Source organism: Pteropus vampyrus, unplaced genomic scaffold (genome assembly GCF_000151845.1).
Source record: "Pteropus vampyrus isolate Shadow unplaced genomic scaffold, Pvam_2.0 Scaffold572, whole genome shotgun sequence".
NCBI lineage: Eukaryota > Metazoa > Chordata > Mammalia > Chiroptera > Pteropodidae > Pteropus > Pteropus vampyrus.
In genome coordinates this window covers 2,480,147-2,499,484 of record NW_011889353.1, presented here as the reverse complement: position 1 = coordinate 2,499,484, position 19,338 = coordinate 2,480,147, and the positions used below count along the sequence as shown (strand labels likewise).

Genomic DNA, 19,338 nt, shown 5'->3' with positions numbered 1-19,338 from the left:
TACTTCTTTTTTCTTCTGTGCGTGTTTTATCTCTATTCCCCTTTGCGAATTTGGATCTTTGAATCTTCTCCTTTTCAGTCACTGTTGTCTCAATTTGTCCCTATGTATGCTGAATGTTCATTACTATCTTGCTATAGCAAATCTCTTCTTATTGTTTAAGCTTATAATGCCCTGTTCTTAATAAAGATTGCACTCCTCTGCTGTTATCTGCCTGCTAGTTGTCTTACTCATAGTCACGTTTTGTTTCGTTTTTGTTTTTTTTGGTCATTTCATTTTAGCTGAGCTGACCCCTTTCAATATTCCTGTAGTGCAGGCCTCGTAGTGGAGAATTCTGTCAATTTTTATATGTCTGGAAAGGTCTTTATTTCTCCTTCATCTCTAAAGGAGAGCTTAGCTGAATACATTATTCTAGGCCAGAAGTTCTTTTCACTTAACATTTTGAATATTTGATTCCACTCCTTTCTGGCTTGTAAAGTCTGCGCTGAGAAGTCTGACAATGATCTAATGGGTTTTCCTTTATAAGTTACTGTCTTCTTCTCCCTCACTGCCCTATGAATTCTGTCTTTGTCATCGATTTTTGATAATTTTAATACAATGTGTCTTGATGAAGTCTTTTTTGGGTTGAGATAATTGGGTGTTCTGTTACCTTCTTGAATTCCAAGCTCCAGCTCATTCCTTAGATTTGGGAAATTCTTGTCAGCTATTTGTCTGAAAATGCTTTCTAGTCCCTGCTCCTTTTCCTCGCCTTCGATAATGCCCATTATTCTTATGTTTCCTCTTCTAACGGTATCAGCTAGTTCTTGTATTTCTCATTTATTATTTTTTATTCTTCAGTTTCTCTCTTCTTCCTTCTTATTTATTTCTAGATTTCTGTCTTCAATATCCCTGATCCTTTCCTCCGTTTGGTCGAGTCTATTTCCCAAGCTTGCTATTTCATTTTTCAACACTTGCAGTGCACTTTTTATCTCCAGAAGATCTATTCTATTCTTTTGAGGGTTTCAGTCTCTTTGCTCTGCTCATCTAGCTGTTTTTGCAATTTCTGAAATTGCTAATATTACTCGTTTCAGAACTCACTGAGTTTTTTCAGAAGTAGCATCCTGAATTCTCTGTCATTTAAGTAGCATATTTCTATATCTATAAGCTTACTTTCTGGAGATTTTTCTCTTTCTTTCTGAGATGCCTTTTCATCTTGGTTGTTCATGGTTTTTAATGGACTATTTCTCTGCCCGAGCAATAATGGAAGTATATTCTGCTGTTTTTCCAGAAAGAAGATTTATTATATAAAGGTCTCTCTTTAGCCTGCTGTAAAAAAGGTGCTTTTATTTTGGTTTCCAGTAGATGGCGCCTCAGCCTATTGGATCCCTGCTTTATATAAATCCTTAATAATGCCTTTTTATTCTTGTAGATATTTAATCATGCTCGCTATCCTCAGCCTCAGTCCCTGTGTGTTAGCGACAGTTTTGGTAGCATTTGCTCAGATTCCCCTGGGGCTCCATGGTTCTCAATCTCGGAAGGTATGGGGGTAGGAGCCCTCTGGGTTGGAGATTGAGGGCTGCCACTCAGCCTTGGTTTTGCAACCGTGGCTGGTAAAAATCAACTGTTGTTTCTCTGCCTTCCTGCTTCTCTGCTTTCTGCCCTGATGACTGGGCCCAGCTCCTGGCCGTGTGGAGCTCACAACTCTCCCAGGCAGGGCTGTTCAGGGAACTCTCTGCACCTTCTCCCTTCCTCTTCCTCCTACAGAGATCTCCAGCAATTGCGAGAGGCAGCCTCTTTATTTCTCGCAGTCCAATGCCTGACACCCGGGGTTCTGATCTGTGGTAGCTCTTATGCGCAGAACCCACGCTCAAACATGGTGGTGTGCAGTTTGGGTGTTTTTTGTTGAGATTTTTTTTAGATGTTAAATTTATTGTTGTATCAAGAAGAGAGATCTGGGGACGCCTCTCACTCTGCCATGTTTCTTCAAAACTGGTACTTTTTTAATCAGATTGTTTATTTTTATAGTGTTGAGTTGTATTAATTACTTATACATTTTGGATATTAACCCCTTATTATATATATCATTGGAATATTATCTCAAATTCAGTAGGTTGTCTTCAATTTTTATCTAAAACGAGTGGAAGCTTTCCGTTCTAATTTGGTTCATGATTTCCTTTATGGTGCAAAACTTTTTAGTTTGATATAGTACCATTTGTTTATTTCTTTTATTTCCTTGCCCAAGGGGCATACCCAAATAAGTATTAATAAGAACAGTGTCTAAGAGTTTACTGCCTATATTTTCTTCTAGAAACTTTATGGTTTGGGGTTTTTCATTTAAGTCTTTAATCCATTTGAGTTTATTTTTGTATATAGTATAAGAAAGTGGTTTAGTTTTATTTTCTTTGCATGCATGTGTCCAGTTTTATCAATAGCATTTATAGAAGTGATGTCTTTAACCCATTGTATATCGTTGCCTCCTTTGTCATATATTCATTGAACATATAGGCACGGGTTTATTTCTGGGTTCTCTATTCTGTTCTATTGATTTATATGTCTGTTTTTATGCAGTACCATGCTGTTTTGTTTACTATCGCCCTGTAGTATATTTTGCTAGTAGGTAACATGACACTCTCAACTTTGTAATTCTTTCTCAATATTGCTTTAGTTATTCGGGGTCTTTTGTAGTTAAAAAATAATTTAAGATGTTTTATTTTGTAAAAAATATCATTGGTATTTTGACTGAGATTGCATTGAATCTTTAGATTGCTTTGAGTATTATGCACATTTTTAAAATTTATTTATTTTTATTAAAATTATTGGGGTGACACTGGTTAATAAAGTCAAATAGGTTTCAAGTATACAATTCGATAATACATCACATGTATATTACATTGTGTGTTCACCACCCAAAGTTAAATTTCCTTCCATCACCAAACATTTCACACCTTTACATTTTAATGATGTGAATTCTTCCTATCTCTGAGCATGGTATATTATTCCATTTGTTTGTATCTTCTTCAATTTTTTACTTCAATGACTTATAATTTTCTGAGTATAGGTCTTTTACCTCCTTGGTTAAATTTATTCCTAGGTATTTTAATTTTTGTGATGTAATTGTAAATGAGATTATCTTCTTAATTTCTCTTTCTGATAATTTATTATTGATATATAGAAATGCAACTGATTTCTGAATATTAATTTTATGTCCTGCTTTTACTGCATTCATATTAGTTCTATTCAGTTTTTGTTTATTCTTTAAAGTTTTCATGTAGTATTATGTCATCTTCAAATGTTGATGGTTTTACTTCATGTTTTTTTTTTCTGTTTTGGATGCCTTTTATTTCTCTTTCTTGTCTGACTTGTGTGGCTATGACTTCCATTACTACATTGAATAAATGATAAAGTGGACATCCTTGTCCTTTTCCTGAATTTAGAGGAAAAGGATTTAGCTTTTTACTGTTAAGTATGATGTTAACTGTGGATTTTTCATATATGGCCTTTATTATATTGAGGTATGTTTCCTATATTTCCACTTTGCTGAGAGTTTTTATTATAAATGGATGTGGGATTTTGTGAAATGCATTTTCTCATCAATTAATTTGATTTCATAATTTTTATCCTTCATTTTGTTTATGTAGTATATCACATTAATTAACTATGGATATTGAGCCAAGCTTGCATCCCAGGAATCAAAGCCACTTGATCACAATGTCTGATATTTTTAGTGTACTGCTGAATTCAGTTTGCTAATATTTTATTGAGGATTTTTGCCTTTACATTCATCAGGAATATTGGTATATAATTTTTTCTTTCTATTTTTTTTTTTTTTTTTTTTTGGTTTTTGTCTGTGTGTGTGTGTCTGTCTTCATCCTGTTTGGGTGGTAGAGTAATGCTGGGCTCATAAAATGCATTTGAGAGCTTTCTCTTTTCTTAAACTTTTTGGAAGAGTTTGTGAAAAAGAAATATTAACTTTTCTTTGAACATTTGGTAAAATTCACTTGTTAAGTCATTTGGTTTGAACCTTTTGTTTGTTAGGAGTTTTGTTTTTTACGAGTTTTTTGATTACTGATTTGATTTTGTTAGTAGTTACTAGTCTATTCAGATTTTCTATTTCTTTCTGAATCATTCTTGGAAGATCATATGTTGCCAGGAATTTATCATTTCTTTTAGATTGACCAATTTTTTCGAGTATAATATTTCATAGTATTTTTTTATAATCTTTTGTTTTATTGTGGTGTCAGTTGTCACTTCTCTTTCATTTCTGATTTTATTTATTTGGGCTCTTACTCTTTTTTTCTTTTAAGTCTGGCTAAAGATTTATCAATTTTGTTTATCTTTTCAAAGAAGAAGCTCTTGATTTCACCAATCTTCTATTGTTTATTTTTTAACCTTATTGCACTTATATTTGCTCTGGTCTTTATTATTTCTTTTCATCTACTCTGTCATTATTCTTTTTTTTTAACATAGATCTTTTTAGATGTAAGGTTATATTGCTTATTTGAGATTTTTCTTGTTTCTTTTTTTTTTACATTGTATAATTCAATGAGTTTTTAAAAATTATAGTTGGCATACAATAATATATTAGTTTCAGTGTACAGCATAGTGATTAGAGATCTATATAACTCACAAAGTGGTCACTCCACTAAATCTATTACCCCTCTTCCTCCTTACATATTTATTACAACATTATTAACTATTTTCTTTATGCTACACTTTGTATCTCCATGTCCATTTTGTAACTATCCATTTGAACTTTTTAATTCCTTTGTCCTTTTTCACTGTTCCTCCTCAAACCTCCTCCAATCTAATATCCCTCAAATTATTCTCTGTATCTATGTGTTTCTTTCCATTTTTTGTTGTTATTGTTTTTTATTTCATTCTTTAGATTCCGCGTGTACATGTAATCATGTAATATTTGTCTTCCTCTGACTTATTTCATTCAGCGCAATACCCTCTATTTCCATCAAGGCAATATCTTTTTCTATCCTCTTCTTTTTGGTCTCTGTGTGTCTTTTGATCTCAGGTAAGTATCTTGTAGGCAGCATATGCAGGAGTCTTCTTTTCTTATCCATTAAGCTTCCCTATCTTCTGGTTGGAACACTTAATTCTTTTCCATTTGAGGTACTTGTTGATAGATATGTAGTTATTGCCATTCCTTATTCATGTTTTTGATACATGTTTTTTTCTTCTTAAAGAAGTCCCTCCAACATTTCCTATAATACTGGCTTGGTGGCGATGAATTCCTTTAGCTTATATTTGTCTGGGAAGGTTTTTTTTTATCTGTTCTTCGACTCTAAATGATAACTTTGCCAGATAAAGTATTCTTGGTTGTAGATTCTGGGTTTTCATCACATTGAATATGTGCCAAGCCATTCTGTCCTACATAGTTTCTTTTGAGAAATCAGTTGCCAGTCTTATGGATGCTTCCTCGTAGGTAACTAACTGCTTTTCTCTTGCTGCTTTTAAGATTCTTTCTTTGTATTTAACCTTTGGCATTTTAATTACATATCTTGGTGTGGCTGTCTTTGGGTTTCTGTGTTTTGGCACTCTCTGAGCTTCCTGGGGTTTTATGTCTATTTTCTTCACCAGGTTAGGGAAGTTTTCCATCATTATTTCTTCAAATAGCTCTTCAACATCTTGTTTTCCTTCTGGTACTCCTATGACATGGATATTTTTACATTTAATAGTGTCCCATAGGCTCCTTAAATTATTATTATAGTCTTGGCTTCTTTTTTCTTGCCATTCTGATTGAGTGTCCTTGGCTTCCCCATTCTCTATATTGGTGGTTCAATCCTCTTCTTTATCCACTCTGTTTATTCCATTTAATATACTCTTCATCTCAGATAATGTGTTATTCATTTTTGACTGGTTCCCTTTTGTAATTTTCATTTTCATTTGTATGTTTTTTTATATCTTCGTTGAAGTTCTCACTGAATTTCTAGACTTCCCCTAAGTTCATTGAGCATTTTTATAACCAGTGTTTGCATCTATTAGCTTGCTTGAGTCCATTATTCCTGGATCTCTGCTCTATTTTCTCATTTGGCTTCTGCTTCTTTGTTTTCCCATTTTGGCTGCCTTTTTTGTGTCTGTTTCTATGTACTAAGCAAAGCTCTTAAGTCTCCCAGTCTTATTAGCCTGGCTTTGTGTAGTAGGTGTCCCATGGCACGGTCCTGACAGGGGTTCAGCTGTGGGCCAGTTTTAGCCCCACCCTGTTCCCCTCTTAACAGGGGCTACCTGTTAAGATTTAGCAAGCAATCCACAGATGCCGTGCTTATAGTTGCCTTAGAAAACCACACCAGAAACTGAGGCCAGCTGACCAGTGTGAGTCTTGTTGCTGCTCAGGGAGGAGCACCAGACTCGCTGAAGATACACCTGGATGTGACTTGGGTGGGTCCCTGAGTTGGGGTAGGCAGAATTACAGGGAATCCTCTAGGAAGAGCAGCCTCTATTATTCAGTTTGATGATGTCTCAGCTATGGCAGCGCTGGTCGGCACAGTGGGATGGGGAGAGGGCTCAACAGAGGAACAATGGATACCGCTGGCACTTCTGCCTGTGAGAGAGCCTCGACTCCGGCCCTCACTCTGACAACTCAGTGCCCCCTGTAAGTCCCTGGTGCCTCCATGCAGCCTACTGAGCGCTAGTGCTCAGTGCAAGCAGGTCTGTCACCAGGAAAGTCTGCTCACAGATACAGCCCCTTTAAAAGGCATCCACGGCTGCCAGCTGCCGCCACTGTAGCCTCTGTCCCACTCAGCAGCTCAGGACTGAGCAGCCTCGCATCTTTGCTCTCTCCTACCTTCTACCATTGAAGGCTGATCATTTCTCTCCCTAGTTGTAATACTTTTGTTCATTCTGACCCCAGGTGAATTTCTTTGCCGTTTGCTCCATGTTTCTGTCACAACTTTGATTTGGTTGCAAGAGGGATAAATAAAGCCTCTATCATAAAGCCTGTCTTAAGTTTTTTTCTCATTTCTTGAGGTAGTTTTGTATTGCTCTGAATTTCCCTTTTAGAACTGCTTTGGGTGTGTCCCATAGATTTTGTGTCATTGTGTATTTATTTTTATTTATATCATAGTTTCTTTTGATTTTGCTATTTGATATGATTTAAATCTTCTTAAATTTACTGAAATTTATTTTATTGCCTAAAACATGGTCTATTCTGAAAAATATTCCATGTGCACTTGAAAAGAATGTATATTCTGCTCCTTTGGGGTGTAATATTTCATGAGTATCTAGTAAGTCTCTCTGATCTTGATGTGTCAGTTAAGGCCTTGTAGATTTTCTTCCTTGATGATCTATCCATTAATGTCAATGGAATGTTAAAGTCTCCTACTTACTTTTGATCTTTCCCTTTATATCTATTAACATTTGTTTATATATTTATGCACTCCTTCATTGGGTGCATTGTTGTTTACAAGCATTATTACCTGTTGTTGGATTGATCCCTATTATCATTATGAAGCCCTTCTTTAGCTGATGTTACAGCCTTTGTTTTAAAGCCTATTTAATCTATTTTGTGTGCTATAAGTATTATTATTCTAGCTTTTTTCTTTTTAATTTCCATTTGCATGAAGCATTTCCCTTCCCATCCCTTTACTTTCAGTTTATGTGTGTCTATTGATCTGAAGTCTGCATCACAAGCCTGAGGTGTCCATCACTTGTATGAGCTTTTCAGATATTTGTGAAAATCCATAGTGCAAGCTGAGGAAGGCTGTTTGTGAAGAGGAGCTGCTGGAGGAGGCGAGGATGGGTGAGTGAGTTGGGTGGGGTGGGGTCTCAGAATCACCAGGGAAGGGCAAATGGTATTATTTAGGTTAATGTAGAGCATAGGTTTGGTGCCTACTTGGCTGGGCCAGCTGTCAAAGGAGAGCTCAACAAAGGAATAAGGCAACTTCCATTGCTTCAGTCTCCAGAGAGAGTTACTCTGACACTTGCCTCTTCAGCCCTAGTACTGAAGTCAGTCAATTTGAGTCTTTCCTCTGTTTCCATGACATTTTTCGAGTTACTGCTCATGTCTTGGAAGTTAGAGAGAGTGAGTAAATGAGTCTGTATGGGCCCTTTAAGAACAGCTCCTCAGTCTCTTATAGCCCTTTGTTTTTCTCAGATGTAATCACTGCTGGTTTTCACAGCAGATATAATGAGGACTCCTCTTTCCTGTTCTGATGTCTCCAGCTGGGAAGCCCAGTGTGGGTCTAGGACTCCTTATTCTTCAGGGAGTAACTCCACTGCTGAGATGTCCCTTCCATTTCTTAATACATGATAGGTATGGGACCTGCCTGGTTTGCATCTCTATACCTCCTACAAGTCTCAACATGGCTTCTTCTTTGTATTCTTAGTTATAGGAATTCTGTTTAGCTAGTCCTCAGGTGGTTCTCAATGATAATTGTTTTATAATTTAGTTGTAATTTTGGTGTAATCATGAAAGGAGGTGAGCACAAAGTTTATTTACTTTGCCATCTTAACTGAAAGTTAGAGATTCTATTTCTTTTTTTGAATTTTTATAGATTTATTTGAACCAAACTGATGGCATATGCCAGATAACAATATCTCAAATGCTCTGAGGAAAACAGTTTTTCAGCGATTTTTATGCATTTGAAATTAAGGAGGGAACATAAGAAAGACTACATGGAGATGGTAATAAAGCAAAGCAGGGATTGGATTACAGGACACTTAACAAAATTATGTGCTCTTTTAAGGTTTAATACGCTCTTCAAGGTATATTCTATTATTTCAAAGGTGTGTTAATCTAGATGCACAAGAACAATGCACAGGGCTTAAAATCTTTCATTAATGAAATTATTTGCCTGGGGCATAACTACTTACCATAACCTGCCCAGTTAGGAATTTATGATCAGATCACCCTGTGAAGTTACTTTCCATTGAGCCTTTTTTTTTTTAAATACATATATACAGTTTCCCATTTTCGTCATAAATCAATTCAAAGGATGCACTGACAACCAAACTTTCAATCAGTTAGTGTAGTCTCATAGCACTAGGAAGGCTCATTTCTAGGAAGTCTCAGTATTGATGATGTTATCTTGTCCATTGGGGATGAAGCAGTACTGTAACCACAGTTCTTGAGTTGAGAGCAAATTTTCCCAAAGTGAAGGGCAGGTAAATGGAAGACATTCAGGTTTTATTTCCTTCATTGTAAGGGAAAAGAAAACCCACTCTGGATCATTTCTATTCTGTGAACTATTATGATCCAAGCTTTGCCTTCTACCTTAGTTTTCTGTATTTGGTATATGACATTTATATAAGCCAAGAAAAGAGTATTAAAAGTTATCTTATACATGATCAGTAATCATAAAGAGTTGGACTATATAGAAAAACCCAAAGAGCAAGTATAACTGTTATTATGACTAATATCATTATTAGACAGGTAAAGACAATCAAACAAAATGGATTCTGAGTTCAATATTAATTTGTAGGTACATAGGCCTTTCGATATCTTGGGATAGCTGTCTACCCCTGGTGGTAGTGACTCCTCATTCTCAAGGAGTCTTTCATGTCCATAGAAAAGAGTATATGCTCATTTGCAGTTAGGTGGCTGATAAGGTTCCTTTCAGAGAGGTTGGAGAGTATCTTTTATTTAATGTACTGAGTTAGCATTTAAGGCAGTTTCTACATTTCCAATAAACAAAATCTTCAGCTAGCAGTCAAAATATCTTTAAAGTCTTTGTCTCCTGGGAGCTCACTATGAAAGGAAGCAGTTAGTCATTTGGCATTATTTTGAAGTGACTCTATCAAACCTTGGTAATAATGTAAGATGTTTCCTTTCAATAGTGTCAGCTCACGTGTTCCTTCACCTAATTTAAGTCCAGCTTAAATGCACTGTGATGCATGAAGGAATGTAAAAACCAAAAAAGCCAGGGAACCAGGGAGAATCGAGAAGCTGTCTTGAGTTTCCCATAGCCCTGACTATTCATTTAATTTACAACCATACAATATACTCTAGAAGATTTTATCTCTTATACTAGAATGCTTCCATGCAATTTTCAAAAACATTCTTTATTTTTTAATTATTGTTGGCATATGATATTATATTAGTTTCAGTACAACATAGTAATTAGACATCTATATAAATCATGAAGTGATCACCTCAATAAATCTAGTACCCATCTGACACTGTACATAGTTATTACAATATTATTACTCTATTCCTTATGCTATATGTTATATCTCCATGACTATTTTATAACTACTATTTTGTATTTCTTAATCCATTCCCTCTTTTTCACTTATTCACTCTAAATGTTCTCTGTATCTATGAGTTTGTTTCTATTTTTTTGTTTGTTTATTTTGCTCTTTAGATTCCACATGTATATGAAATCATGTGACATTTGTCTTTCTCTATCTGACTTACTCCACTCAGCACAATACCCTCTAGGTCCATCAGGAAATATTCTTTTTTCATTCCGTTACTTTTAGTCTGTGTGTGTCTTAATCTGAAGTAAGTCTCTTGTAGGAAGCACATGTAAGGGTCTTGTTTTCTTATCCATTCAACCACCCTATCTTTTGATTGGAGCATTTAAATCTTTTCCATTTGAAGTACTTGTTGATAGATATGTAGTTACCGATATTTCATTATTCACTTAGTCATTCCCTCTCTTCTCCCGCTTCTCTTCTCTTATCCTCTTCCTCCACAAAGTTTCTGTTGAGAAATCAGCTGACAGTCTTATGGAAGCTATTTTTTAAGAAAATAATTGCTTTTCTTCTGCTGCTTTTAAGATTCTTTGTTTTTAAACTTTGGCATTTTAATGATGATGTGTCATAGTGTGGGACTCTTTGGGTTTATCTTTTTTGGGACTTCCTAGGCTTATATGTCTATTTCCTTTACCAGGTTATGAAACTCTTCCATCATTATTTCTTGTAATAGGGTTTCAATTTCTTTCTCTCTCTTTTCCTTCTGGTACCTTTATGATGTAAATATTACTGTGCTTGATGTTGTCCCTGAGGCCCCTAAAACGATCCCCACTTTTTAGATTTTTTTTCTTGTTTTCTTCTTTCTCTGCTACCCCATCCTCTAGATCACTGATTTAATCATCCTCTTCATCCAATCTGTTGAATCCCTATAAAGTACTCTTCATCTCAGATATTGTATTCTTTATTTTTAACTGGTTCCCTTTTATGTTTTCCATCTCCATTTTTAAATTTTCTATCTCTTTGTTAAAGTTTTCCCTGAGTTCTACTCTTTCCCCAAGTTCATCGAACAGCCTTATAACCAGTGTTTTGAACTCTGCATCTGGTAGATTGCTTGTGTCCATTTTGTTTAGTTCTTTTTCTGGAGCTTTCTGCTGTTCTTTCATGTGGGATGTATTTCTTTGTCTCCCCATTTTGGTCACCTCCTTGTGTCTGTTTCTATGTATTAGTAGGTCTCCTACATCTCACAGTCTTAATAGAGTGGCTTTAGGTCTATGGCCATGCCACCCTGAACATGCCCAATCCCGTCTGATCTCAGAAGCTAAGCAGAGTCAGGTCTGGTTAATACTTGGTTGGGAGACCAGCTAGGAAGACCGGGTGCTGTAGGTGAAAAAAAATATAGAGTGGCTTTATGTAGTAGGTGTCCTGTGGAGCTCAGTGGCACAGTCTTCTCTGGTCACATGAGTGAGGTGCTTAAGGCGTGTTCTTTTTGTGGGTTATGTGTTCCCTCCTGATGTCGTTGAGCCTTGGTTATTGTTGGCACTTCGATGGGAGAGATTCACCCTTGGGATGATTGGTTGTGAGAACTGGCCAGTGAGGGGCTGACCCTAGAGAACAGAATTCATTTTAGCAGGGCTCTGGTGCCTGCTATGTCTGCCTTTTGGGTGTGTCCTCAGATGCTATCCCGGTGGTGGTCTGCCTCTGGTGCAGGTTGAAGAAGGCTGCTGGATGTACCCATCCCAAAGCTTCCTGGAAGGGGCCCCACTGCAGACCAAGTTTAGCCGCAGCTCGTGCCCTGCCTGGGGCTACCTGACAAGAGTTACCAAGCAATCTGCAGATGGCCACTACTTGTACTGGGCTTATAAGTGCCTTCAGAGGTGAACCAGGAATCAGGGCCAGCTGCCACTGGTGCCAGGTTGGAGCTGCTCAGCAAAAGATATAGGTTATGCCGAGGCCAGAAGGTGCTTGTTTGGGTTTTATGAACCTCTGAGAGATTTTAGGAAAGTCCCCAGATTAAGCCAAGACAGGTCATTTATATGGAAAGAACCACTGGTGACAGCTGGGGTGGGCCTGCACATTGGGAAAGGTAGGGTATCAGGGAATCACCTGGGTGGGATTAGCCATGTTGATAGAGACTCATATATGGTGGCCACCTATGTCTGCATGCTGAGAGTGGGGAGGGTTCAACCAAAGAACAATGGCTACTGCTAGCACTTCTGTCCAGGAGAAAGGAGCCCCTTAGGCCCTTGCCCTGAAGTCCAACAGCTCAGTGTCTCCCCATATGTCCCTGGTACTCCTTGAGCAGCTGCCACAAGTGCTGGAGCTCAGAACGAGTGAGTCTGTCAGTGAATAAGTTTGTATGCAGGCCCTTTGGAGGAATGCCTGGGACTTCAGTAGCCCTCTATTTCACTCAGCCACAATCTCAGAATGTTTTTTACAGCCCGAGATTGTACGGACTTCTCTCTTTGGCACTAGAATCCTGGGGTGGAGAGACCAGTGTGGAGTCAGGACCCCTTGCTCCTCAGTGGGGAGGGGCTTTGCAGCCAAGATGAGCTTCTTGATTCTTGACTGCCACACCAGTTTTGGGACAGGCCCATTTCACGTCTCTTCACTCCTACCATTTTCTAAGGGGCCTCTTATGTTTGTGCAGTAGTAGGACTTCTGTTCAACCAGAACTTAGGAGACTCCCAATGGTGCTTGCTCTGTAAGTTAGTTGTAATTTTGGTGTGGTCATGAAAGGAGGTGTGCACAGCATGTATTTTCTATGCCATCTTGGCAGGTCTCCATTTCCCATGTATCTTAACATAAACACAATCCTTTGAGGTGTTCGAGGGGCCTTTCATTATTCATAATGAAAATTAAGAAGTAAGCAATTAGCATTTCTTAACTTGGTAGATTATGAAGACATATTACAATCTCTAGAAACATACTTTATAAACATTAAAGTCAATTATTAACATAGACTTATTTTTGTAAAACCTAGGCAAAATAAAAACATGTCTGTTTTACTTAAACCAGTAAATTTAAGCTAGCTTTTATTTACTAAGGATCATTTAAACTTGAAAAGCATTTAAGTTAGTTTCAACATTTCTGAGAATTTTAGAATTCCCACTTTTTACAAAAGCATGCCTTTAAATTAATTTTAACATGAGAAGGTAGAAAATTTACAATTTACGCATATAGACATACATAGACACAAACAAAACAGTTGAATCAAAATTTTGTTTTGGAGGTATTTATAATTTATGTCTGCCTTTGACAAGTCGAATTCCAAATGACCTTCCCCTTTTTAAAATAAGGACAACCATTTTCGATATCTTAAAGGATTGGCTTGACATCTAAATGACATCAGAGGTTGTTCCATTTATCTAAAGTCTCTTATTGAAGCTTTGAGAGACCAACTAAATATGTTTTCCATTAATTCTGCCTAATTTTATAGCCAGAGTTTTCTAATCATGTGTGTAAAAATTTAGAAGTATCAAAGGATCCTCAGTTTAGATATTTTAGAATTTATGGGAAACTGAGTGTGGTGAGCTTTCTTAGCCTGGGAAGCACATTTTTCCATGTTAATTTTGAGATCTGTAGAGTCTGAACAAACTTGTAGAAAAAATCAGCTCTTATATGCACATCTCTGAATGAGTCAAATGTGGTGGATATCTCAATAGGACTGCTTTATGTCCTAAAGGAAATGTTTTTCAGGCCACTCCACAAAGATTCTTAGTCACCTAAAAATATCCTAGCAAAGACAGCCAGAACTTACCAGATGCCACCAGAACCATATCACTTTCTAAGATATGGACCTCTCTCTTAGTACCCTCTCTTTGTTAAACCCATTACAGGGTGCCCTTCCCTTCTCCCTGGCGCTCCACTGGCTTCTCCGATATCAGCTGTGCTACCACACTGGATGGCTCTCAGCATCCATCTCTACCACTCCAGATTCAAGAATCTGAACAACTACTGTCACCCCATTGACTATTTGGGTTGGGAAAAACAGAGTTTATTTTCTTTCAGAGGTAAAGGGAGTTCAATCTCTCATTTAACCAGCAAATAATTTGTTCTGACTCTTAGTAGGCAATCAAATTAAAAAAGCCAAAATTAAAAACAAAAAACCAAAAAAACAGCTACCAATTTTTTTTTTTTCTTTTCCTGTGTTATCTCAATTCTTATTCACCTTGAGGATTTTCTAAGAATAGCTCAAAAAAGTAAATTAAGGAGGCCTGGCATTCCAAGAAAGACTCAAGTTCACACAAAGTGGGTTGCTGGTGGGGCACAAATGGCCCTTGCTGGTACCTAACACTATGTGTGGGTCTGCAGGGTGGTCCTGGGTGGGCTTCTTCAGAATCCTGCTGCACTACACCAAGTAAATGTTAACAAAAAAATTTCCAAACCTATAGAAAATTTTTATGAGTTTATTTGAGCCAAACTGATGACATATGGTGAGGAATGAGATCTTAACTGCTCCCCAAAACTATTTTGAATGTATTTTTTCCCTCTTACCTAAAAAAGTCAAGTAAAAGATAATGCAAGTATTAGTCTAATTTCAATTCAGTAGGGTGTTTAAGATATAGAATTGATCTGTGTATCATAAAACTTGTAAATATCTTCCTCAGTAGATCATGTTATCCAATAGACAATGCAAAATCATGCCTGTCTATTCCTTGAGTTTTAAAGGATAATTACTGTTCTTTAATAGTAATAAGCACAAAGGTTGCTGGGCATGGATTAAAAGAATTTTATTAATAGTTTAACTTTCAGAGACCTCAGAGATACAATCCAACTGTGATTTAAAAAATCCAGGAGTATTAAACAATTTACCCAATAATTCAAAGTTATTTAGTGAGTCCTAGGCTTTTGGCTGTTGTATTAACATCTCATATGCTGCCTCAAATCAATTCGGCCTTTCTTTCTTTCAGGCCCTTTGCCACTTGCTCTACTCACTCAATTTTTGGAGAACTGAATTCCCGTGGTCTTTGCAGTTCGGTTGCTGAGACTGTCTCCTGTAGTTGCTGGCTCTTCATGTCATTTCTAGAGCTGAAGACATTTGAAGTAGGCGTAGATTTTGGAGGGGACAGGAGACACAAGCTAGAAATGTGGAGCATTTAACTCTTCATAGAATGAATTTTGACTAATGAGAACAGGAGATAGAAGGAAGCCAGGAGAAAATTTCCTCTCCATTCTACCCCTGATAGACTATGTGAGGCTCAGTGTTTATGTATACTTTACCTTTAGATGATTGAATATCTGTGTGTCTTTGAAGTAGCATCATCTTGGAAATGAACCACCTTGAAACTTCTTCCAATTCTTCTCTGCTTTACTTACATTTTCCCTCACTCCCTACCCTGAGTTTGCACCTATCAATAAAGTATTTGCATTTAACCTTTGTAACATTTTTTAAAAATTGTTTTATTATTAGTTTTGAGGATATAGTACATGATTAGACATTTATATAGTTTATGAGATGATCCTCCTGATTACTCTATCACCCCTCTGGCTCTACACATAGCCATGAAATTACTGCTGACTGTATTTCCTATGCTGTGCTCCCCTTCCCCATGACCATCTATCAATTACTAATTTGTACTTCTTTAACCTCTTTCTCCCAGTCCTGCATACTCACTCCCCTTTGGCCATCACCAGATTGTCATCTTTATTTGTGAGTTTGTTTTCAATTAGTTTGTTCTTTTTGTTCCTTAAATTCCACATGTAAGTAAAATCATATGGTATTTATCTTTCTCTGTCTGACTCATTTCACTTAGCATAATAACCTCTAGGTCTTTCTATGTCATTGCAAATGGTAAGATTTCATTTTTTTTTAAATGGCTGAGTAATATTCCATTGTATATAAGAACCATAACTTTTTTATCCAATTATCTGTTGATGGGCATTTAGGTTGCTTCCATATCTTGGCTATTGTGAATAGCGCTGCCATGAACATAGAAATGCATAGATCTTTACAAATTATTATTTTGGTTTTCTTTGGATAAATACCCAGAAGTGAAATTGCTGGATCCAAAGGTAAATCCATTTTTAATTTTTTGAGAAAACTCCAGACTGTTTTCTATTCATGCTGTATCAATTCACAATCTCACCAACAGAGTATGAGGGTTCCCTTTTCTTCACATTCTCGCCAATAATTGTTTTGTGATTTATTAATGATAGTCATTCTGACAGGTGATATCTCATTGTGGTTTTAATATGCATTTCTCTGATGATTAGTGACTTTTCATATGTCTATTGACCATTTGTATGTCCTCTTTAGAGAAATACTTATTCAGGTCTAATTTTTTAATTGGACTGTTTGTTTTTTATTGTTGAGTTCTATGAGTTATTTATATATTTTGGATATTAATCCCTTGTCAGATATATCATAAGCAAATATCTTCTACCATTCAGTAAGTTGTCTTTTCATTTTGTTGATGGTTTCCTTTACATACAAAGACTTTTTAGTTTGATATAGTCCCATTAGTTAATTTTTTTTCCTATTGTTTCCCTTTCCTGAAGAGATATACCTGAAAAGAGATTACTAGTAACAATGTCAGAGAGTTTACTGCCTAGGCTTTCTTCTAGAAGTCTTATGGTTTCGGGTCTTACATTTAATTCACTAATCCATTTTAAGTCTTCCTGTATATGGTATAAGAAGATGGTCATTTTATTTTTTATTTTTGTATTTATCTGTCCAATTTTCCCAACACCATTTATTGAAGAGACTGTCTTTACCCCATTGTATATTCTTACCTCCTTTGTTATATATTAAGTGAGCATATAGGTGTGAATTTATTTCTGGTTTCTCTATTCTGTTCCACTGACCAACTATTCTGTATCTGTTTTTATAACAGTACCATGCTGTTTTGATTACTGTAGCCTTTTAGTAGAGTTTGATATGAGGTAGTGTGATACCTCCAACTTTGTTCTTTCCCAAGATAGCTGTGACTGGGATCTTTTACGTTTCCATATAAATTTTTGGATTATTCGTTCTAGTTCTGTGAAATATGCCACTGGTATTTTGATAAGGATGGCATGGAACCTATAGATGTTTTGGGTAGTGTGGAAAATTTAATGATGTTGATTCTTCCTACCTAGGAGCACGATATATGCTTTCATTTATTTGTATCTTCTTCAATTTCTTTTTTCAATGTCTTATAATTTTCTGAGAACAGGTCTTTTATTTCCTTGGTTAGTTTGATTCCTAGGTATTTTATAGTTTTCGATGCAATTGTAAATGAGATTGTTTTCTTAATTTTGGTTTTTGAAAGTTCATCATTGGTGTATACAAATGCAACTGACTTCTGAATATTAATTTTGTATCCTGCTACTTACTGAATATATTTATCAGTTCTAAGTTTTTGGGTGGAATCTTTAAGGTTCTTTATACATATTATTATGTCATCTGCAAGTATGACTTTTTTCTTTCCAATTTAGATACCTTTTATTTCTCTTTCTTGTCCAATTGCTATAGCTAGGACTTCCAATATTATGTTGAACATAAGTGGTGAAAGTGGGCATCCTTGTCTTGTTCCCTATCTTAAGGAAAATTCTTTTAATCTTTCCCCATTGAGTATGATGTTACCTGTAGGTTTGCCATGTGTGGCCTTTATTATGTTGAGGTATGTTCTCTCTATTCTTACTTTGTTGAAAGTTTTTTATTATAAATGGATACTGGATTTTGCTGAATGCTTTTTCTGCATCTATTGATATAATCATATGATTTTTATCTTTCAATTTTTTAATGTGGTGCATCACATTATTTGATTTGCAGATATTGTGTTGGCCTTGCATCCTATAAATATATCCAACTTGGTTATGGTGTGTAATATTTTTAATGTATTCCTGAATTCAGTTTGCTAATATATTGTTGAGAATTTTCACATCTATGTTCATCAGGAATATTTGCCTATAGTTTTTTTTGTTGTTGTTATTTTATTTTATTTTATTTTTTACCGTCTTTGTCTGGGTTTGGAATCAGGGTAATGGTGGCTTCATAAAAAGAGTTAGGGAGACTTCCTTTCTTTCAAATTTTTAGGAATAGTTTGAGAAGAGTAAGTACTAATTCTTTTTTGAATGTTTGGTAAAATTTGCCTCTGAAGCCCTATGGTCCAGGTCTTTTGACTTTTGAAAGGGTTTTGATTAGTGACTCAATTTCGTTAGTGGTAATCAGTAGGGTCAGATTTTCTGTTTCTTCTTGCTCAGTTTTAGGAGATTATATGTTTCTAGGAATGTATCCATTTCTTTCAGATTGTCTAATTTGTCCTTTGTATTTCTGTAGATTCCATTGTTACTTCTCTCCTTTCATTTCTGATTTTATTTATTTAGGTCTTCTTTCTTTTTTTCTTGATGAGTCTGATTAAAGATTTATCAATTTTGTTTATCCTTTCAGAGAACCAGTGTTTAGCTTCATTCATCTTTTGTATTGTTTTTCTAGACTATTTTGTTTATTTCTGCTCTGATTTTTATTATTTCTTTCTACCCACTTTGAGCTTTGTTTGCTGTTTGTTTTATAGTTCTTTCAAGTGTGAGGTTAGATTGTTTATTTGAGCTTTATCTTGTTTCTTGAAATAGGCCTGTATTGCTATGAATTTCCAAGTTAGACGGCTGTCACTGTGTCCCATAGATTTTGGGTCATTGTGTTTTCATTTTCATTTGTCTCAAGGTATCTATTGACTTTTTCCTTGATCTTATTGTTAACCAAATTCATTGTTTAGCAGCATGTTGTTTAGTCTCTGTGTGTTTATGTATTTTTCATGTTTCTTTTTTGTAATTGGTTTCTAGTTTCATACCATGGTAGTCAGAGAAGATGCTTATATGATTTCAATCTTAAATTTATTGAGATTTGTTTTGTGGACTATCACATTGTCTATCTTGGAAAATGTTCCAAGTTCACTTGAGAAGAATGTATATTTCACTGCTTTGGGGTGAAACGCTCTGAAAAAATCAATTAAATTCATCTGGTCTCTTGTGTCATTGAAGGCTGCTGTTTGTTTATTGATTTTCAGTCTAGAATATCTGTCCATTGGTGTCAATGGGATGTTGAAGTCTCCTACTATTAGACTATTAATGTAACGTTCTTTCTTTATGTCAGTCAATAATTGCTTTATATAGTAGGTACTTCTATGTTAGCTACATATATGTTTACTAGGGTTATGCCTCTTGTTGTATTGATCCCTTTATAACTATGTAATGACGTTCTTTGTCTCCTATTATAGTCTTTGTTTTAAAGCCTATTTT

General features: G+C 35.9%; 2 pseudogenes; one reads left to right on the top strand and one right to left on the bottom strand.

Annotated features, from left to right (window-relative positions):
* The window catches only part of LOC105308425, a 96,348-nt pseudogene that overhangs the window by 52,948 nt on the left and 24,062 nt on the right, over window positions 1–19,338 (bottom strand).
* On the top strand, window positions 11,387–11,505 carry LOC111733545 (annotated as a pseudogene).